The sequence below is a fragment of the Panthera leo genome, chromosome D4 (genome assembly GCF_018350215.1).
Source record: "Panthera leo isolate Ple1 chromosome D4, P.leo_Ple1_pat1.1, whole genome shotgun sequence".
NCBI classification, from domain to species: Eukaryota; Metazoa; Chordata; class Mammalia; order Carnivora; family Felidae; genus Panthera; species Panthera leo.
The window spans coordinates 51434304-51458361 of record NC_056691.1 but is presented as its reverse complement, the minus strand read 5'-3'; the positions used below and the strand labels follow the sequence as shown (position 1 = coordinate 51458361).

Below are 24058 nucleotides of genomic sequence, written 5' to 3'. Positions count from 1 at the left end.
TACATCTGCTCATTTCACCATTGCAGTATATTTTTAATAGTTAGAATACTTTAACGGTAACATACACTAAAATTATATGTTTTCTTAAATATCTAAAATATCTCACATTGATAGTTATTTAATGTTTTTCATTATTTTGGACCTTTCCTGATGGAATTTTATAGAAAAGGGTCAAATTACATAAACCATATTTAACCTATATTTTAAATATTTAAAGGGCATGAATATTTCTGAATTCACATCTATCTTTATAGTATATGATTTAACAATGAAATATTCATGCAGATGAACAGCAAAATGCTGCTAAGGTGCAAACACAGATACATAGATTTATATTTAGCTTCCTTCCATTCTGAGTCTACATAGCTGATGAAGGTTTATTTTCATAGGCATTTTAGTGAGCAACTGGTTGAAAACATTCTAAGACCATTGCTACTCAGTGTGAACCCAATTTAGCGCAATGTGAAGATTTTAATAAAAAAATAAAAATCCTTGAATTTGTCTATTTTGTGAATGTTGATTGATTTGAAGGAATTTCTCTTGCTGTTTTACTTAACTCATTAATCAATTTGATCAAAGAAGTAAAAAGTTCCAAATTTTTGCATACACATTCTATCTCACTTTTTAAACTTCATTTGCTGGTGTTAGACCATAGCCTGGGAGGTCAGATGAACATTCTGTTGCCATTTCTCTTCTATTTGTTTCCCCTCTCAAATATGATTATTTTCTTGGCTGTTACTTTAAAATCTGGTGAGACAGTAATTTTAAGAGCAATCTTAGTAAGGAGTTTTGCAGGTGGATCACTGAAACCCTATTCTCAAATAGAGTTCTTATGAAACATAGAGGAGCATTAAAGGCTCGGAACTAATGATCAATCTTTATTGTTGATTAGGTATATGATTCTATATTTTTGTTAGGCAATTTACACAAATTCTATACTTCAATTCAAAAATTTTATCTTCATCTCTTTTCACATTGAAGTTAACAGCTGTTGTCTCCTAAACTACTCTACAGATGCTCCATTCAACACATGAAAATTTCCTAAGACTGTTTCTGTTCAAAACAAAAAGAAGACTCAGGCTTATTCATACAGTTCACCTCAATTAAGTGATAAAAATCAATGAGGATAATGGGCCATTTAAATGCAAGTATTAATCATTCATTTTTTTATATGACTTGACTACACTCTTTATGTTGAAGAAAAGTATAAAATAAAAACACCCAGACTATCTTCCAGCAGAACTAATGTACACATACATTCATGAAAATGTAAGTTATGTTTTTCATAGTGACAATTCAACTGACAGTCAAGAATACTATGCTCTATCCTAATAATATACGGATTATGGTGGCATAAAAATAATGTTTTTGGAAGACAGATATGGCCAACAATTACATGAAACATTCAACATCACTAATCATCACAAATCAAAACCACACTGAGATATCATCTCACATCTGTTAATATGGCTACTATCAAAAGACAAGAGATAACAAATGCTGGAGAGAATGTGGAGAAAAGAGAGCACTTATATACCATTGGTAGGAATATAAGCTGGTACACTATGGAAAACAGTATGGAGGTTCTTCAAAAAGTTGAAAATAGAACTGCAATATGATCCACCAATCCTACTTCTGTGTATATATATCAGAAGGAAATGAAACCACTATCTTGAAGAGATATTTATACCTCCATGTCCATTGTAGCACTATTTTTTTAACTCAAACTTTCTTTTTTATTATTTCATTTTATTTTATTTTACTTTATTTTATTTTATTTTTACTTTATTTATTTATTTTTTAAATTTACATCCAAGTTAGTTAGCATATAGGGAAACAATGATTTCAGGAGTAGATTCCTTAATGCCCTTTACCCATTTAGCAAATCCTCCCTCCCACAACCCTTCCAGTAACCCTCTGTTTGTTCTCCATATTTAAGTGTATCTTATGTTTTGTCCCCCTCCCTGTTTTTATATTATTTTTGCTTTCCTTCCCTTGAGTTCATTTTTTCTGTGTCTTAAAGTCCTTATATGAGTGAAGTCATATTATATTTGTCTTTCTCTAACTGACTAATTTCGCTTAGCATAATACCCTCTAGTTCCGTCCATGTAGTTACAAATGGCAAGAGTTCATTCTTTTTGTTGCTGAGTGATACTCCATTGTACATATATACCAAATCTTCTTTATCCATTCATCCATTTATGGACATTTGGGCTCTTTCCATACTTTGGCTATTGTTGATAGTGCTGCTGTAAACATTGGTGGGGTGCATGTGCCCCTTTGAAGCAGCATACCTTTATCCCTTGGATAAATACCTAGCAGTGCTATTGCTGGGTCGTAGGGTAGTTCTATTTTTAATTTTTTGAGGAAACTCCATACTGTTTTCCAGAGTGGCTGCACCAGTTTGCATCCCCACCAGCAGTGCAAAAGAGATCCTCTTTCTCCACATCCTTGCCAACATCTGTTGTTGCCTGAGTTGTTAATGTTAGCCATTCTGACAGGGGTGAGGTGGTATCTCATTGTGGTTTTGATTTGTATTTCCCTAATGATGAGTGATGTTGAGAATTTTTTCATGTATCGGTTGGCCATCTGGATGTCTTCTTTGGAGAAATGTCTATTCATGTCTTTTTGCCCATTTCTTCACTGGATTATTTGTTTTTTGGGTGTTGAGTTTGGTAAGTTCTTTATAGATTCTGGATACTAACACTTTATCTGATATGTCTTTTGCAAATATCTTCTCCCATTCTGTAGGTTGCCTTTTAGTTTTGCTGATTGTTTCCTTCACTGTGCAGAACCTTCTTATTTTGATGAGGTCCAAATAGTTCATTTTTGCTTTTGTTTTCCTTGCCTACGGAGACGTGTTGAGTAAGAAGTTGCTGCGGGCAAGATCAAAGAGGTTTTTGCCTGCTTTCTCCTCGAGGATTTTGATGGCTTCCTGTCTTATATATAGGTCTTTCATCCATTTTGAGTTTATTTTTGTGTATGGTATAAGAAAGTGGTCCAGGTTGATTTTTCTGCATGTTGCTGTTATTCCATTGGATATTCTTTCCTTCCTTCTCAAAGATTAGTTGACCATACATTTGTGGGTCCATTTCTGGGTTCTCTATTCTGTTCCATTGATCTGAGTGTCTGTTTTTGTGCCAGGACCATACTATCTTGATGATTAAAGCTTTGTAATACAGCTTGAAGTCCGGGATTGTGATGCCTCCTGCTTTGGTTTTCTTTTTCAAGATTGCTTTGGCTATTTGGGGTCTTTTCTAGTTCCATACAAATTTCAGGATTGTTTGTTCTGGTTCTGTGAAGAATGCTGGTGTTATTTTGATAGGTATTACATTTAATATGTAGATTGCTTTGGGCAGTATTGACATTTTAACAATATTTGTTCCTCCTATCCAGGAGAATGGAATATTTTTCCATTTTTTTGTGTCTTCTTCAATTTATTTCATAAACTTTCTATAGTTTTCAGTGTACAGATTTTTCACCTCATTGGTTAGATTTATTCCTAGGTATTTTATGTTTTTTGGTGTAATTGTAAGTGGGGTTGATTCCTTTATTTCTCTTTCTGTTGCTTCATTGTTGGTGTATAGGAATGAAACCTATTTCTGTGCATTGATTTTATATCCTGCAACTTTGCTGAATTCATCAATCAGTTCTAGCAGTTTTTTGTGGAATCTTTTGAGTTTTCCATGTAGAGGATCATGGCATCTGCGGAGAGTGAAAGTTTGACCTCCTCCTGCTCTAATCTTCATTATTTCTTGTCTTCTGCTGGTTTTGGGTTTTATTTGCTGTGCTTTTTCCAGCTCTTTAAGGTGTAAGGCTAGGTTGTGTTTCTGAGACCTTATTTCCTTCTTTAGGAAGGCCTGGATTGCTGTATACTTTCCTCTTATGACCACCTTTTCTGCATCCCAGGGGTCTTGGACTGTGGTGTTCTCATTTTCATTGGCTTCCGTTAACTTTTTAATTTCCTCTTTAACTGCTTGGTTAGCCCATTCATTCTTTCGTAGGATGTTCTTTAGTCTCCCAAGTATTTGTTACCTTTTGGAATTTTTTTCTTGTGGTTGATTTCGAGTTTCATAGTGTTGTGGTCTGAAAATGTTCACAGTATGATCTAGATCCTTTTGTACTTGTTGAGGGCTGTAATGTGTCCCAGTATGTGGTCTATTCTGGAGAATGCTCCATGTGCACTAGAGAAGAATGTATATTCTGCTGCTTTAGGATGAAATGTTCTGAATATATTTGTTAAGTCCATCTGGTCCAATGTGTCATTCAAAGCCATTGTTTCATTGTTGATTTTCTGATTAGATGATCTGTCCATTACTGTAAGTGGGTTGTTGAAGTCCCCTACTATTATGGTATTATTATCAATGAGTTTCTTTATGTTTGTGATTAACTGATTTATGTATTTGGGTGCCTCCACATTTGTAGCATAAATGTTTACAATTGTTAGGTCTTCTTGGTGGATAGACCCATTAATTATGATAAAATTCCCATCTTCATCTCTTGTTACAGTCTTTATTTTAACGTCTAGATTGTCTGATATAAGTATGGCTACTCCTGCTTTCTTTAGTTGACCATTAGTATGATAGATCGTTCTCCATCCCCTTACTTTCAATCTGAAGGTGTCTTTAGGTCTACAGTGGATCTCTTGAAAACAGCATATAGATGGATCTTATTTTCTTATCCATTCTGTTACCCTGTCTCTTTTGATTGGAGCATTTAGTCCCTCGATGTTTAGAGTACTGAAAGATATGAATTTTTTGCCATTATGCTGCTTGTAGAGTTGGAGTTTCTGGTGGTGTTCTCTGGTCCTTTCTAGTCTTTGTTGCTTTTGATATGTATGTATGTATGTATGTATGTATGTATTTCATCTTTTCTCCCCTCAGAAAGTCCCCCTTAAAATCTCTTGCAGGGCTGGTTTAGTGGTCACGAACTCCTTTAATTTTTGTTTGTCTGGGAAACTTTTTCTATTTTGAATGACAGCCTTGCTGTATAAAGATTTCTTGGCTGCATATTTTTCTGATTCAGCACATTGAATATATCCTGCCATTCCTTTCTGGCCTGCCAAGTTTCTGTGGATAGGTCTGCTGCAAACCTGATCTGTCTTCCCTTGTAGGTTAAGGATATTTTTTTTCTCTTGCTGCTTTCATGATTCTCTCCTTGCCTGAGTATTTTGTGAATTTGACTATGATATGCCTTGTTGATGGCCGGTTTTTGTTGAATCTAATGGGAGTCCTCTGTGCTTCCTGGATTTTGATGTCTGTATCTTTCCCCAGGTTAGAAAGTTTTCTGCTATGATTTGCTCACATAACTCTTTTATCCCTTTTTATCTCTCTTTATCTTCTGGGATCCCTATGACTCTAATGTTGTTCCTTTTTAATGAGTCACTGATTTCTCTAATTCTCAAATCATGCTCTTTTGCCTTAGTCTCCCTGTTTTGTTCTGCTCCATTATTCTCCATAAGTTTGTCCTCTATATCGCTGATTCTCTGCTCTGCCTCATCCATCCTTGCCACTGTGGCATCCATTTGATATTGGAGCTCAGTTATAGCATTTTTTATTTCATCCTGACTAGCTTTTACTTCTTTTATCTCTGCAGAAAGGTATTCTAATCTATTTTCAACTCCACCTAGTATTCTTACTATTGTGATTCTAAATTCTGGTTCAGACATCTTGCTTGTATCTGTGTTGGTTAGGTCCCTGGCTGTCATTTCTTCCTGCTCTTTCTTTTGGGGTTATTGCCTTCATTTTGTCATTTTGAAGAGAGAAAAGGAATTAATGAGGTAAAAAAATATAAGATAAAAAAATTAAAATTAAAAAATTAAAAACAACAACAATGCATACACACACACACACACACACACACACACAAATCAGATAACTTATGCTAGATTCTAGGTGTGTTTTGGTCTGGATATTGAAAAGGGCTTGAAAGGGAAAGAGGAAAAAAAAAAGAAAGGAAATCGTTTGAAAATTTGAAAAAAATGAATACACTGAAATAGAATGAAATGAAATGATGGAAATAAAATAAAACTTGAAAAAATTGACACAAAAGTAAAAATTTTTTTAATAAAAATTGAAAATAAACATGTTTTTTTCTCTTTCTATATTCAAGAAAAAGAAAAGAAATGAAAAACAAAAAAAAAAAAAAAGAAAATTGAATAGATGGACCAGTGAACTCACTGAAATATGATTCAAATTTTCCCCTAAAAGTCAAACCATGAAGTGCTTTATAGTCTGTAAACTAAGCAGGCAGAGAGATTTGTGTTCCTGAAGAGCCAGGTTGGCCCAGTTGGGCAGGGCTTAGTGTAATGGCTCCATTCTCCACTAGATGGCGCTGCTTAGCTTACTGAGGTGGAAGGGCTTGTAGGTGTGTGAAAATGGGGACACAACTCTGTTCTCCCTGATCAGCCATCATGCTCCCATCCTATCTTCCGCCCACTCCCCGCTTATATACTGTCTGTGACCAAGCCCCAGGCAGCACCTCCCTCCTGAGTTTTATCTCAGATGTGGCTGTTTTTCCTGACCCTTTATTTCTGAGGGACTGTGTCTTTGACCCATTCTGCCCCTCTGTGCGAGGTCTCACCTAGCAATGGCCGGGTGCCTGCAGCACCCAGGAACTTTCATGGGACCGTGCTGCTACCAATGCCTAGAGACTGTGGGTGGGTGCCAGCCTGCTCCAGAAAAAGTTCACCTGATCGGGTAGTAGCACGTTTCAGGGATTATGGAAAATTCAACATACATCTGGCACCCCAACTACCTTGTTCCAGCACAGGAAATGTGGTTGTTCTCTGGGGTCTCCTGGGACCTGGTGGCCACATAGCCTCTACTAAATGTACTTACAGCAGTGTAACTGCTTCTCCCTGTGTGGCCTGAGGACCTCTGGGACTCTACTCTGTTCCTGGGAATTCACCCTTCCCACCAGAGGACTGCCATGTATCAAGCTGCAGAGCCTCAGACTCTGTGCTCCCCCTGTTTATAGAGTATTAATGGAATTTAAACCTTAATTTAAATTTAATCCTTTCTCCTTTCTCCCTTTATTTATTCAGTCCCTTGCAGTCCTTTTCTCCTTTCTCCCTTTTTTGTTCAGTCCACTCTTTCTCGTTATCTCCAGCTGCTTTTGGGGGGTGGGGGAGTGCCTTTCCTGTATTCTCCCCCCATCTCCGCCCTCTCTCCACAAGCAAAAACAGCTCCCTGCCCTCCACAGCTTCTCTCTCCTCTTAGTTCACCCCTCTGTGCCATGTACCTGCTGAGTTCTGTGGTTCAGGTTGTGTAGATTGTTGTGTTAATCCTCCAAATTAGTTTTCTAGGTGTGCAGGATGGTTTAGTTTTGATCTCTGTAGCACTGTTTATAGTAGCTGCGACATAAAAATTTAAGTCTCCATCAACAGATGAATGGATAACGAAAATGTGGTATATAGACATATATATGAAATATTCTTCAGCCCTATACAAGAATTAAATCTTACCATTTGTAACAACATGGGTGAATATTGAAGGCATATGCTAAGTGAAATGAGTCAGAGAGAGAGTGTGTGGCAAATACTGTATGATCTCATTTATATGTGAAATCTAAAAAACATCCTCCTAGAAATAGAGTAGAATGGTGGTTGCCAGAGGCTGCAGGGTAGCGGAAATGAGGAGATGTTGGTCAAAGGGGGTAAATGCTCTGTCATAAATTGAATACTTTCTGGGGATCTAATACACAGCTTGATGACTGTTGTTAGCCTTGCTGTATACATTCAAGTATACTTGAATGTTGTTAAGATTAAATATTCTCACCTTACTTAAAAAAAAATATTATTAAGATTAAATTTTCTCACCTTACTTTAAAAAAAATTATTATGTGAGGTGATGGATATGTTAACTAACCTTATTGTGGTAATTATTTCAAAATATATACATGATTCAAATTTTCAGGTTGTACACCTTAAACTTACACAAAGTTATATATCAGTTATATCTTAATAAAGCTGGGAAAATAACATTCTTGGGTTAGATTAATTTTTAAAGTATACTAGGTAGAAAAACATTTAACTTTCATATGAATGGTCAGACTGCAATGTTTAAATACTGTTAGAAATCTCAGAATTAGAAAAGAACAAAGAGGGATCCAATCTAACTTCCAGGTAATTGATACCATTCTAGATGTTTATGAATGAGGATCATGCCATCTCCCAAACCTACTCTGTTTTTTTTTTTTTTTCCCATCTGAGTAGTACCTACTTTCTTAGGCTTTCTTTAAATTAATTATGCTTCATTAAAAAGGCAATTTGTTATAAAGGAGTGATAACCAAACTTAAGTGAACCTAAAATTCACCTAGACAGCTTTCTAGAATGCATGTTCATAGGATACAATGCCCAAAATCTGATCAGTAGGTTTTGACTGTAACTTAGCAATCTGATTTTAAGAGACATCTCAGGTGAATCATACAGACATTCTACAGATCCCATTTCAATAACACTTCAAGAGACAATGATAGGCAGTCTAAGGAACTATGTCCAAAGGGCATAACAGTTCAGGTGTATTTCAGACAACCCCATAAACAGGAAGTTTCGATCCAAAAGATGGACATAACAGGAAGGGTATACAGGTGGGTAATATGTAATGGTAGTCACTGTGTGTCTAGGGATCTGACAACAGTCCCATCCTCCCTCCTTCAACCCAAAATCCAGAGGGTAAGAGAAAGAGAGTCAGCCACAGCCAACTTTCTAACACGGGCAGAAACTACTGAATATTTCAGCTTGCTTTTGTAACTGAATTTGAGGTCTCTTTCGATGGTGTAACTAAGATTACTTCTGTACAATGAGTTTTAGAACTGTTATTTCTCCCATTCAAATATTTAGGTCTTAAATATGTAGCAAGGCTTTGACTAGATACAGATAGATAGATAGGTATATATAAAGAGATAAAGATATATGATTCCATAGCCCACAAAATAAGTTTCTTCTAATTTTTTAAAACTTTTTTTAATGTTTATTTATTCTTGAAAGAGAGAGAGAGAGAGAGAGAGAGAGAGAATGAGTGAGGGAGGGGCAGAGAGATAGGGAGACACAGAATCTGAAGCAGGCTCCAGGCTCTGAGCTGTCAGCACAGAGCCCAACACGGGGCTTGAACTCATGAACCATGAAATCATGACCTGAGCTAAAATCGGAAGCTTAACTGACTGAACCACACAGGCTCCTCACCCATAAAATAAGTTCTGTCTATCTCCTTGACAGGCCACCTACATCCCTATACTACTAGTGGTATTTCTTTCATTTGTTCCTTTGTTACTTCCTTTGATTTGCTCTACCTTTCAGTCAAACTGGATAATTCACCATTCCCAAACTCATCCCTGTTATTATTGTGGCCATACTTTTCTGACACTCTTCTATCTGGTGTACTATTTCCATATGCCTAATTCTACTAATCTTTCAGGGCCCAGCTTAAATGCCACCATCACCTGGAAGTCATTTGTTCTTCATGATCAGTAGGAGTTGGTTTTGATTTCCACAGCATTTTTAGCTTTACTTCATTTCTGAGCCTTTCAATTTCTCATTTCTATTATGATTATCTGCATTTGGATCCTCCCCTTTTTGAAACTGTAAGTTCCTTGGAATCAAGAGCTGTGTTTTTTTCCCCCTCTTAAAATTTCCCTTAACATATATGTTTATACATACAATAAGTATGCAAAATATTTTTAATGGTTGCCTTCTCTCTTCATTGTAACTTATCAAAAATCTTGAAAATGTGAGACTTGAAATTTCATAGGCAAAATGCTTTCTAATTCTTTACATGCTTATTAATAAAATCTAAAAATTTCATTATGGTAGCTTGTAAATGATTCTTGTGGCTGCTGTTGTTTAATTTTTACTACCAGTCACATCATTAACCATTAACAGTTGTAGGATTTTAAAAAATGTAACCTTGCATTTACCCAGACAAGTCTTTCCTATTTTGCATTTGTACAACTTTCAAACCCATGTAGCATTTTATGACATTTTTAATGTTGTCCTTTATTCTATCTTTTCAAGATATTTTTGGATCTTGATCAACTCTGCCAGGAAATAGGCTAGCTATCTCCCTCACTGTCCCCACTCCCTCATTCTCAGCTCTAAGTAATATACTCTTTGGAGAAACATAACTTTTCTGTCTTTAAGTTTCATTGATAAAAATGAGCAGGATAGGGAAAAGAATAGAGAACTCTCTTCTGATTAACATCAGTTGAAATTAGAACATTTTGAATCCTCCAATAGGACCATAATCCTCGATTTTATCCACAAAGATGTCTTGAGAAACATTTCACTATCTTACTGTAATCAACGTCTATTCTTTTTATTGATTGATTGATTGATTGATTGATATGCCAAGTTGATCACAGTAAAAAGAGCTGAGTTCCTACATTAATCAAGAAACCTAAAGCTCTGTGGTATAAACCAGTTAAGAATTTTGGGTAATTTATATACTGGTCCAGTGTTAGGTATGCATTTATATTTTAATCATCTCTCACATAGAACACCCTATTTATTTTTTTAAATAGTGAAAACATGGTTTTTATCTAATATGCTAGGTTTATACAAATAAGCAACTTGCTTCTAAGTGATTATTTTGGTCTCTTTTGCCCATGTTCTCAATTAGTGTTACCTAAAAAAAAAAAAAGTAAAAATAAGTTATTAATTTACTAGGTCAATGTAAATTGTATCATCACAGGAGTTTAAGGTGTTTAAAATTATATTTTTAAAATGCTATCAATTTAGAGTGCCTACTATATTAAAGGTACTGTGTTTAAGGCCTTAGGCATGATATCTCATCAACCTCCATCACAATCTTATGAAATAAGCATTATTATTTCTATTCCTATTATTATTATTATTCCACAGAAGGAAACCTGAGGTGTAGTGTTCCACTCATTTATTCAACAGCTATTGATTAACTCTCTGTTATGTCTCTGGCACAAAGTTGGCCCTGTTTATACAATTTCATTGTACAATTTCTTATTCACATAATTTCATTGAATTTATGTTTTGATGGAAGGTGGATTTCCATCAACTCACTAGAGAAATACTAGACAAGTAATTAGAGAACATATCTGTTAGTTTCGATTATGAAAAGTGCTACAGAGAAATCCAGAAGGGATATGAGATTATATAGCAGACAAACCTGATCTGGTTGGTTGCAGGGTGGGGGGAGTCAGGGAAGGTTTTTGAGTCCACAAGTATAAGAGCTAAACAACCAAAGAGAGATTGGCAGTGGGGTTGGGGGAAGAGGGCAGATTATTCAGGGCAAAGAGAGGAGCATCTACAAAGGTTCAGAGATGGGAAAGGAGGATACACTTTTCAGAAAATAGAGGGAAGTTAGTATGATTGCAGAGTGAGAGGGAGCATAGGAAGGAGACTTTGGATCTTACACGGTCTTCCTGCAGGCCACCTGTTAATTTTAGATTTGAGCCCAAAGGGAATGTGAAGACAAACGCCTTTTGTCTTCAAAAGTCTTACTTTTGTCTTCTGTATTTGCATTTTGTCTTTTGTATTTGTATTTTGTTTGTTTTAATTAGGAGTGAACTATAATCATATTTGCTCTGTGAAAGATTATTCTGTCTGCTGTTTAGGGCATGGACTGGAAAACAGCACAAAGGGATGAAGGAATACCATTTAGGAGGCTTTTGCAGGGGTGAAGGGGAAAGATAACAGTGCCTTGAAGTGAAAACGGTAGAGACAAATGAATGAAGTAAAGAGAAGTTTAGGAAATAGAATTGGCAAGACTTAGTAACTGATTGAATGAGGTGATGAGGAAAAAGGAAAAAGCCAAGGCTTGTCCAATGGGGTGGATGTTAATTAAATTGTTGCCCAAGGATGAACAGCTAATAAGTGTTAGGGATCTGGACCCTGTTCAAAATTTGTGCTCTTAACATTGTGGTCCTCTGCAACCCAGCTTACAATGGCCAAGAGCTCCAGTATTTGAAATTTTACAATATGGCTTCAACAATATAAATCCTACAATATAAATGCTTGGGCATATGTGATAGCATCCTGGGGAGGCACCTGTAATGCAAAATGGACCGTGGAGCATATTCAGGTTCTGTTATTCTGAATTTATTGTGGCGACACTTCAGAGTAGCTGCAAAACTCTGGGATTCTTTCATTTGTGTTTCATTCTATAAACTGCTGGTAGGAATAATAAGCATAATAATAATACGTATAATTCAAGGTAAAAATGAAGAATAAATATTCCCTAGAATCCTTGGATGAAAGAAAAACTTCCTCCCAGATCATAAAATTATATATTTTCTGCATAATTTTATATCTTAGTCTGTCTTTTTGAATAATACTAAAATTTTGATGTGTCTTCTTAAATACTGTGTGACCATTTGTGCAGAGCAGGACAATTAATTACATATGAGATCAGGTAGAATGTCTCTTTTTTGAATGCAAATACCCCCAGTAATGTGAAGTAGTAAATCATAACCCATAATATTCTTTTACCTTCTGGTTAAAAGTTAATCACGAAAAGAATTATAGCCACAGAATTTCATCTTTAAAAATGTTGCCACCAAGAGGTAACTTTGTCATTAGGCAGCAGTGGTTCATTTTTCCCCTTTGCCTTCTTAAATTTTTGTGTAAGATTTGCTTCCAAAACGTGTAATTTCAAGTTTCTTCCACAGCGCTGAATACTATTTCCTATGCAATGTACTAATTTTTTTAGATGTGATCACATACAGACATGACATATTTTATTGAGATGAAACAAAGGGAATAGTAAAATATGTGTAATTATTTTAAATGTTGCTAGAACCCCACCTACAGTGGCATAGTTTTGTCTCCTTCACAGGCTACTGCTATGTACATAGTTATTTCTCCGGTTTATTCCTTTTCCAACAGACGCAAATCAGACGATGCCAGATTATGCCAGATCTGTGGAGGATGAGCTAGGTTTGTGGCTTTAATTGCAATCCTCAGTGTATTTAGGCACTGGGGGCATTGGGACGACCACATGGCAAATATCAAATGAAAAGTAATAAGTTGTTTTGCAGAACAGAAAGTTTATCATCCCTACCTTGAAAAAGCACTCAGAATTGAGTGAATCAAGAACTAATGATAGGTTCTGAAAGTAAAGGTTAAGATACAGCACATAAGAACATATGCTTTCATTGAGAACATTATCATGGTGGAGTGGTTAAAAGCACATTGTCTGGACTCTGGCTTCCAGCACCATCATTTACTAGCTCTGTGACCTTTGCCAAGTTAACTTAAACAAGGTAATCACAGTGTTGTTGGGAGGCTTAAAGACATGACCCATAGAGCTCTTAGTACAGTGCCTGGCACATGGTTAGCACTGGATAAATGTTGTTGTTGTTGTTGTTGTTGTCGCTGTTGTTACTCTAATACACTTACCCAGCCATTCTTAGTAAGGACAGTGGTGAGCACTTGGTAGAAGATAGAAGCAGGGTAAATGGTACAAGAACATACCTTCTTTTTCATGTTTCATCCATTGTCTGTTTGGCCTGTTAACATACTATTCTTTCCTCTTCTGCTTTTGCACATGCCATGGTTCATATAAAATTATAAGTAGAGTAGTCCTTACTTTAAAGCTTATCAGTACATCCATTTTGGGGGTCTCATCTTTAGAAATCCTCAATTTGTAAAAAAACTACATTGTTTAGGCTAATAATATCAAGTATATCAAGTATATTAAAGTGTATAGTATGTAATGAAGTTCTACCAAAGAAAACAAATTTTCTACCACTATACTTATATGCCTTTATAACCAGGGGATTATGATCTCATCTAACGAAAGACCATGAATTATAATAAGAATATATTTAAATGACATAAGAATTCACATATCAGTGATCGCACTCTGAATGAAACGTAGATTCGTTCAGGAAAAATGAATGTATAATTATTCAGCAGAGGACTCTGGGTTCTCCTGAATGCAATCTCTTTGTTTCCTTTGCAAGGAGAGTCTATATTTTAAAATGAAACGAATGTTAATGCATCTAATTGAAACATTTGCAGCTTTGGCTCTAAAACCAGGGAATTAATGAGGAAATAGAGAAAAGGGGTTCCTGGTGCACTGTCAGTGCACCAGGAACATAAATTGGTACAGCCACTATGGAAACTATATGGAGGTTCCTCAGAAAGTTAAAAATAGAACTACCATATATATGATCCAACAATCCCATTTCTGGGCATATATCCAGAAGAAATGAAATCACTATCTCAAAGAGATATTTGGGCTTCCATGTTTATTGAAGCTTTATTCACAATTGCCAAGGCATGGAAATAACCTATATGTCCATCAACAAATGAATGGATAAAGAACATGTGATATATATCTATAATGGAATACTATTCAGCCATAAAAAGGAGTAAATTCTGCCATTTGCACAATGGGACACATAGATGGGTCTTGAGGGCATTATGCTACTTAAAATAAGCTAGCAGAAAAAGACAAATATTGTATATACTCACATGTGGAATTCAAAAATGTCAAAATCATAGAAACAGAGGGTAGACTGCTGGTTATCAGGGGCTCGAGGGTGAGAGAAATGGAGAGATATTGGTCAAATGGTGAAAATGTTCAGTTATAAGATGAGTAAGTTCCAGGGATCTAACATACAGCATGGTGATACAGATAACAATACTGTCTTGTATATTTGAAACCTGCTATGAGAGTAGATCTTACATATTCTCACCATAACAACACCCAAAAAAAAAAAGGTAATTATGTGAGGTGAAGGATTTATTAGCTAATTTTGCTGCGGTAAACACTTGCAATATACACATGTGTCAATTATTACAGTTGTATTATCTTAAACTTACACATTATTATTGCCAATTATACCTCAGTAAACCTGGAAACAACAAAACAGGGAGCATAAGACAGAGGAATAGGTGATAAGAATTAAAGAAGGAAATAGGTAGGTAAATAGGAAAAAAAGTAGGTTACACAACATAGACAGAACTGATTTTTTTTAATTGTATGTACTCTTAGCATAAAAAATTTAAATTATATAAAGTAAACATTTAACAGTATTTACATCTGGTAAAGGATCTGGTAACAGTATCTACATCTAGTAGGATTAGGGAGTGGTCATTCATTTATTCATTTTTTGCTAAATATTTTCCAGTTATTCTACGATGTATTTCATTTGTCCTTAAAGAAGAAATAAACAGAAATGCAAAGTAAGCTGACCAAATGACAATTAGTAGGGTCCATTTATTTTTATATTCTGTAAAACTGAACAACGTTTTTATTATGTTCAGGAAATATCACAGAGATCCCTAGGAAAATGAGAGCCTGCAGAATTCACACAAGTCAAGTAGAAAGACATACGCTTGTACAAAGGCATTGCCAGTGGCTGAAATGTTTTTATGAAGCAGTAAAACAATAATAAAATGGTCTAATCAATGTAAATTTTGAAAAGTATTCTCAATAAGAAACAGTGGATGAAGTTAGATGTGTCTGGCTTCAAGGAAGTCAGAGACAATTAACACATTCTTAAACACAATAAGTTATAACAGCCTAATTTTTGCAAATTAGACACTTCTAGAGTTATTTCCTTGCAATAAATCTCAATAAGTGACTTGAATAATAAATGGTTTATTCACTTCATAAAAATGAATAGTTTACTCTTTATCAAGGAAAATAAATCAATAGGATAAAATGTTCTTTTCCCCTTTGTTGTTAGAGAAGAGGATGTTTATAAAAAGCATTGTATCTATAAATGCATGATGAAAACTCAGAAAATCAATGTCCAATACCTTTACAAGGTGTCAAGGGTCCTGTCTTGAGCGATTTCTCAATAGATAGTGACTAGACCTCTTGCATCAGAAATAACCTGGGAAATCTGACCTCTGACCAGCAAATCAAACTTTCTGGAATCACAGTGGCATCTGTGTTTTCATTAAGTGCCCAACGTAGATTTGGTGTTCCCTGAAGTTTAATAATATGTAATTTGAACTGTAGGCTAAAATCCACAAAAGATTAGGGAAGTGATAGATTACACATTTCTCTTGAAACAAAAGTCTTCTTTATTTGAGTGAAAATTAGTTAAAGATGTAAACTTCCTGATGAAAAGGATGAGTAAACATACCACAAAAGGGCCAATGAGTTTGTAATGCTGTGCTTGTATACAGACTTTTTGATATATGCCTCTAGGTCATTTTTATTCAAATTGCTTTATATATTCTGAATTAATATGCAAACTGGGAAATCCTTAAAATACCTTGTTCTCATTTGCATAACTGATAGAAATAAAATATTCTTGTTAATCACTGAGGCATATGTAGTATGTTTCAGCTGATTAATTTCATTTTAATGTGATCTCTGTTTTTACCTCCACTCCATAGAGCACTCAAGGCTGAAACAGAAAAGCGTTCTCTGAGACATTTATGTCTTTTAATTATATCCAAAGGTAAATTATTTTTATTTGCAGAGTTTTTGCTTTCTTGTTCCTCTTCTATGTTTTTTTTAAAAGCCTAACTTCAACTTAAAAAGCTCTAGACAATTTAAGAAGCAAAAAAAAAAAAAACAAAAAAAAAACGAAGAACTCATTAGGACAATAGTTTGGGAATATCAGAAATAACCTTGTAGCCTCATAATTTAGGGATTACTTTTTCCAGAGTGACAATATTTCCAAATTCCTCTGAGGAGCTATAAAACATTTTTCTAGAAGCACATTTTTATAAATGTCCTTGTATGTTTCATTGAAAGTACACCTGTAACTTTATACAATCACACTATTTACACTTTTGTTTAAATCTTTGCCTTATGAAATATAATCACTTAAGTTTGCGTATTTAATATCCCAGAATTTTTTGAGCCTTCTATATCCCAGATATATCAGTACACAAAATGTTCATGCCCCTGAGTATATTTTTGCTCTTTAAAAACAAAATAATAAAAATTAAGATTTTGAGGATAACAAGTTATCACTATGTAGAAATAAGATATTAGTGATTAGTATTAGTATTAGTGATTAGGTTAGTATTCTGTCAGTCATCCTGGGCTCTGTTATACCATGGTAACAAATAAGACCAAATTTCAAAGTCTCAAAGAAACCTGAAATGTATTGCTTGTTGGTGGCATATATCCAGCATGTTATACTCAGTTCAGAATCTTGGCTGTTAGGGAAGCCGCTCTCTGGAACATTGTTTGGCCCCATGGCAGGGAGAAGGAGATAGCAATATGAATCAGATATTGGATCTTAAAGTTTCCCCTAGAAGTGACACATATCACACTGGACAAAGCAAGTCACATGACCACAACTAACCACAGTGGGCAAGGAAGTGCAGTAATACCAGATGTCAAGGAAAACCACAAGTATTTAATAAATACCACTGTGACTACCACAAGGATACTGGCACATGGGGCAATTTTGTGATATTTTCCTTTATTCTTACTTCTTGCTGACATTAAAATTATCTTTCATACCTGTCTTTCTGAAATGTAAGGCAAAGGTATTAACCTTCAATGGCATTAGTGAAGATTTATAAGCTTAAATTATCCCCACTCTTTGCAAATAGCTGGGTTGGGAGAGAAAAAAAAACTAGCTAGATGATGTCATTTTTCGACAGCTACAGAGGTCAAGAGGCTAAGAAAGGGGGTCATCATGAGAGCCCTAGGCCTTTGGTGGAACAAGGAAAGAAGAAAACTAGATTACTGGAAGCAAAGCTAATGCTTCCAACTTTGTAATTTTACCCGTACTCATAAATCACTTATTTTTTATTCTTGTATAGAACAATTTTTTTTCATTGTTTTAAATATATCTGGGGGAGGAAGAGGTAGCTAGCTCTACAGTGTTAGCAATGAAAATTTAAACTGTTAAAAATGGTATGAGGAAAAATGAATTAATTGTCTGGCAGCATTTTTATGCTGCACTCACAGATTATGGAAGGGTCTTATGTGCCAAATATGTTATGTTTGTCCTTCAGAACCCTTTTTCATCCTTCCCTACCTTTCTATACTCCCTGAAAGACTGACATGTGTTCCTTCTTCACCCATTGGCTTTCTCAGTTTAAGCAATGGAGACAGTACCAAGAGATTAGAGATGGGAAGAAGAATGAGGTTAGGATATTTAATCCCAAATTGACTCTCTGCCAGGTCTTTCACAGAGTGACTTCATTCCTTTACTAAATGCTACTGCTCCTATCAGGTGGCCCTGTCCATTGAAGCATGCTTTCAAGGTCCCAATAACCATTCCTTAATCTTTCTTCTTTGGGCCTTGTGGTAAGGACTTTCTTGCCTTTGCTAGACCTGGAGTACTGCAGTAACTCTTCTTTATTTCTCACACCTTGTCACACCTTTATATTCTTTGTTTTTCTCCCCCAGACAGACTATCCCATCTGTTTCCTGCCAGAGACCTGACTGAGCTAGTCACTATTTCCAGGTATTATGACATACATTTAGGTCCATTGCCAATAGTCAAAATGATTAGGTTACAAAAGTCTTAGAAGAAATGAATCTCCATTAAGATTTCATATTCTTAGGATCTCAGAAGTATTTACAGTTGTATGAAGAATGGATTTAAGTCTTGACTTTATCAAGTTAAAAAATGTTTAAAATTTTTGTAGTTGCCTGTTATTACTGTGGAAATTTTGTTCAAAAGCTTCTGAGATACTGTAGACTGGGCTATTGATTATGTTAAGAACAGAAAGAAGGACTAGGTATTAATAAAGCTCCAAGTTGGGATTCCTAGTAACTGCTCTTTACTGTGTATCCTGCTGACAGACACAAATAGAAGTCCAAAGAATGAAGTAAGTGGCAAGAACATGAACCAGCCTGTCAGTCAATCAGTATTTACTCCTCTAAAACCTCACATTTTCCCAGTCCACTGTTTCTATTGATTTATCTAAGACTTTACCAAGTTTTGTTCATTCTGTTATCTTTTATATTCATTTTTATTACTCTCTATTGACCCCATTGTACATAATAACTGCAATATTACTTGGTCTTTTGTTGTATCACTTTCCTCCTTATTCTGATGCTCCATTGTCCAAGGAGAGAACTGATTTATGCACAAAGTAGAAGGCATATTCTCAGTAGAAGGCATATTCTCTCCTATAAATCAGGAATGGAGACCAAGGGGCAGATATATAACCCTGCATTCCAACAACCAGTCTACGTTGTTCATCTTCCATTACATTCTCATTCTTCATTAAGTTCATTAGTCCTTTGCAGAAATCTTGAAGGGAGATGGAATGACAGTTGGGCATCAAACTTCATAGCTGAGTTCATGAGAAGTTATGTGGGGGCAACTCCTGTTTTATCCATTGCCTCACTGAGTGTTTCCATAGACTTAGAAGATAAGGTGTTGCAGCTTTTCCTAATTTAGGACTTTTCCTGGCAGCAAAGCACAACAACCTTACTTCTTATGTATAATAATATTTCTATTATAGATGTGATAGGAGTAATTCTTAGGTTACACACTCCTAAAACTTCTAGGTCATCAAATTATGAAACATGGTTAAAATGACTTATGATAAATAAGAATTGAGTTACTTCACAATAAAATTTTTTTCCCTTTAATTCATTTAGCATGAATTAAAGTGCTTATATCCTATAGGAGTTGGTCTCTAGTGCCTAACTCTTCTCTTTAGTGATTTTGTCTGAATATTTATGAATCAAATGCTTATCCTATATTTTTTACTATAAAAAATTCTATGTGTGATATAGTCCTTTTCCCAAAAGTAAAATTTGCCAAAGAAAAAAAAATGTCAGCCTTGATAAAAGGTAATACATTTTAAAAAGTGAATGAAAGTGTGAGAAAAGAAAAATTTACATGTTATCTTTGTTCAGGAGAGAATATGGAGTGGTCTAAACCATCTGTAGAATAGTAAAATATTTTCTTTATAGGTTACACCAATGCTTTCTCCCCCTTCTTTCCTTCCTTCCTTCCTTCCTTCCTCCCTCCCTTCCTTCCTTCCTTTTTCTTTCTTTCTCCTCCTCCTTCTTATTCCTCTTCTTTTCTTTTCTTTTCTCTTCTTTTCTTTTCTTTTCTTTTCTTTTCTCTTCTGCTTCTTCTTCTTTAATCTTAGAGAGAGAGAGAGAGATCATATGCAAGGGAGATGGGAAGAGGGAAGAAGAGAGAGAGAGAATCTTAAGCAGGCTCCATGCTTAGCCCCAAGCCTGATGAAGGGCTCAATCCCAGGACCCTAGGATCATGACCTGAGCCAAAATCAATAGTTGGACGCTCAACCCACTAAGCCACCTGAGCACTCCAACTCCCTTATTTTTCTTTTGTGCAAATGTTAATATTAAGAATAGAACATTTGCATAGAAAAAAAGGCCAGTAAACATTTCAAAAAGAATAGAGAAAATCCAGGATGTGAACGAAAGTAGAGAATGAAATAAAGGTGGGTTCAAATATGGATCAGAGAAGAAAGTAAAGAGAAACATTTGTGTTAGATTGTTTTAACCTTCCCATGTGAAGAAAATATGTTGACAGTTTTGGACCAGAAAGCAGAAGAGAGTGAGGCATTTATGGATAATGTTGAAACAGAACACCTCCAGCTTGACAGAAATCAAATGCAGAAAAGAAAAAATAGCATCTCTCAAGTCTCTAATCAAGATTACTGTATTCACTTTTAGAAATAGATCTCCAATCTGTACCTTCTTTCCATCAGCACAGTGTTATGTTTAATGAGGGCTGTCTCCTCTTGCTGGGTCATAAAACCTTAAGTCGAGAGGCCAATCTGGCTCAGCACAATACCTGACATACAGATTTGCAAATGATATCTGTGGAAAAAATAAGAGGAAAGAACTATAGACAACAATCTCTATATCCAATGGTCTAGATCTTCCCATTTTATAGGTTTGGAATAAGGTAGCTGGGAGGGGAGGACAGAGTTGACTAACTTGGAATTTTTTTTTTTAATTTAGAAAGTCTTCCAGATCACGTATTATATACTTTCTAAATTCCAACTCTAAATTTTATTCAGTAATGCCCCATCACCAAACCATCTTAGCTATTCCACCTCTGCAATTCACTGCTATTTCAGAGAGATGATAGCTATTTTGATGCTAAAAAGTTATGTCTAAGAATGCTCAATTGTTGTCTAGTCTTCCTGCCCCCAGATTTTTTTTCAAGAGAACCCAAGATTGGAATAAAAAAGATGCATATTCTTACAGGGCTATATAGTGTCACTTCCCACCTGTTCAAACTCTCTCTAGAATTTCAAACAAGTCTTCATACAACATTTGTTTTCTGTGAATGGAATTGTGATTAATCTTCAGTGTATTTGGCTAAGTTGAACATATAGTTAAAGCTTAAGTTAACAGCCCTTTTATCTGCAATGTTCTATTATAGTAATTAATCAGAATAAAATACAAACATAAGAATCATTTGTCTTAAAAGTGCAATTAATATAGTTAAAGTATATGTTAGAACATTTTCCTATTCTACTTTCATGATTAATGTGACCATAAATGCAAAGAAAATGGAGACAGAATTCAGGTCTGAAAGCATTCAAACTGTCCTTCATTAGTTCTAAAGCTACAATCAAATTAACTCATGTGAATAAATTTATTGTATGTATATTTAAATTGCTACAAAGTGAATCACAGTTAAGCTGAACTGGAAACTATTATAGTTGCCTCTCTGAACAGTGACAAGGAAGGTTTTGCTTTGTGATTCTTCATCATTATTTCCTTTCTTTTTTTGAAACAACAATTGAAATGCTCCTATTTAATGTGGAATAGTAAATATTTTGTTATTTTACTAATTAAATTGATGTTTATTAGGACAGAATGATTTATTGAAATCCAATACAATGGTAGGTCAAATAATGTCTTTTAATGTCAAAGTGGGCTTTTAGTACAGTTCAGTAAATGTTTCAGGAAATTTGACCCATAAATAAATCATCTTCCTCCTATTACTTCTTTCTTTTAAAGAAGACGACAAACCACCATATATTTACTTTTTTCTTATTAAGGCTTATATCATATCTAATGTTTGTGACCTTCTGATTTATCCCAGGCAAGAATAATCACCCTTTTCCTATGACCCTACAGTACTTTGTATATTACATAAACATAATATTATTTCACATATTGTGGTTATTTTATATACTAGTACATTCACATTATGTTATGGTTATTTGGTTGGATGGCTATCTGGATGTATGTGCCCTGGATTCGGAGAGCAGGGACCAGATTTTAATCATGTGTGTTTTCCCATCATCTATATGTTTAAGGAGAGGGAGGGAGTATGTGAGTAAAAGCTACATTTCAAAGGGAAAAAAATGCCACATCAAGTATTTTTAAGCAAGAGGCTGGACATTTTTCCATCTTGCATCTGAGAAGAAATCAGCCTAAATTAGAATTCACTTCAGATAAAACATTTCAGATAGTCCATTTAAGTTAATTGAACTTCTGTTTATTACATAAAACTGCATCCAAAATGCCAGTGTTTCAGCCACAGGGCCTTTTGGAAGAGTCACAAAATATACTGCAAGGAGCCTCTATGAACTGGGAGAATGAACATAATTGGTCTTTTTTTCAAACTTCAGAGACTCTTTTCTAGACCTATGTAACAGTTGTTAAGCTGCAAATTCTTTTTCTGTTAAGTATTGTACCTAAAGCCCACATTACTAGAAATTTCATGAATTGGAAACTTGGTTAAGATATTAAAACTGTGTTTATTTCTTCCAAATAATAGTTTTATAGATTGGTAATTTCCAATTATTTAAGGGATTTACTTCGTAATTTGACTTTGGTGGTTCTCACTGTCTCTTTCTCCCACCCTTTCTTCTTCCTTTCTTCTGTATTTTCTGTGCCAGACATGAGGCAGATGATAGCAAAACACAGAGAAATTAATTTTAGTTTCATCCCAGTTGGGGAAGATACTGTATGTGGTATGCTGACTCTTAGATGACTGGCAATGATTCCTGACTCAGTATTCATGCCCTTGTGTGATATCTTTCTTTTAAGTGTGTGCTAAACTTACTAACTTGTTTCTGATGAATAGAATGTGGCATATAATGGGATGTCACTTCTGATACTAGATTATTAAAAGGACTATGGCTTCTTCCTTGGGCCTCTTTCTTTTCTTGAATCACTTGTACTGGGGTAAGCAAGTTGCCGTGTTGCGAGAAGCCAATGGAGCAACCCACTGGTACAGTGAAGGACTGAGCTCCTCAGTCCAATGGCATGAAAGAAATTGAGGCTTTAACAACAATCATATGAGCGAGCTTGGGAATGGATCTTTCAGCTTCCATCAGGTCTTGAAATGACCGCAGCCCTGGCTGAAAACCTTGACCACAAACTAATAAAAGACCTTAAGCCAGAACCATCAACTGAGCCAATCTTAGGTTCCTGATAAAGACACCACGAGAAAACAGATATTTGTTATTTTAAGCTATTAAGTTCTAGAGCAAATTTGTTGCTCAGAAATAGATCACTCATGTGATAGTAAATGCAAACAATGCCATTATATATATGTGTGTGTGTGTGTGTGTGTGTGTGTGTGTATGTGTATATATATATGTGTGTATATATATGTGTGTATATATATGTGTGTATATGTGTATATATATATAGTAGTATGCTAAAGTCCTCTACAGAGTAATGCGGGGAAACAAAATAAGTCAGATCTGTTTAGGCTATAGTGATATCAGAAGTCTCTGGGAAAGTGATGTTGGGATGAGAAATACATTATCCCAGAAAAAAGGAGTTGTGCGAGTAAAGATTCTGAGATATGAAACAGTATGACACATCAAGTAAACTGTAAGTATCTTATCCTTTGTGCTATGCCAAAATATAGGATGCAATATGGAGTACACATCTTGTATGCCATACTAGTAAGCTTGAATTTTATCTCGTGGGTCCTCGGATGATACATTGAAAACACGGTTGGTGCCTTTCACCTACCTCATTCATGTGGCCAACACTCTGACCAGGGTCCTCTTCTGTCAAGCCTGCAAGCAACCTCAGGGTGTTTTTCTACACTGTGCTCCAGCCAGCTGTTCTCAATTACTCAATCAGCATTGGAATGAAGCATATGCATATGAATCTTTAAGAGTTGCAATAAACTAGGGGCACCTGGGGAGTTCAGTTGGTTAAGCCTCCAACTTCACTC

At 35.3% G+C, this 24058-nt stretch overlaps 1 long non-coding RNA gene across 1 annotated transcript in view; it reads right to left on the bottom strand.

Annotated features, from left to right (window-relative positions):
• Positions 1 to 20636: 20636 nt before the first annotated feature.
• The window catches only part of LOC122205326, a 52516-nt gene continuing 49094 nt past the window's right edge, over positions 20637 to 24058 (bottom strand). Inside the window, exon 3 of the long non-coding RNA XR_006196005.1 lies at positions 20637 to 20718. This is a non-coding gene — a long non-coding RNA (uncharacterized LOC122205326). The remainder of the gene's footprint in view (positions 20719 to 24058) is intronic.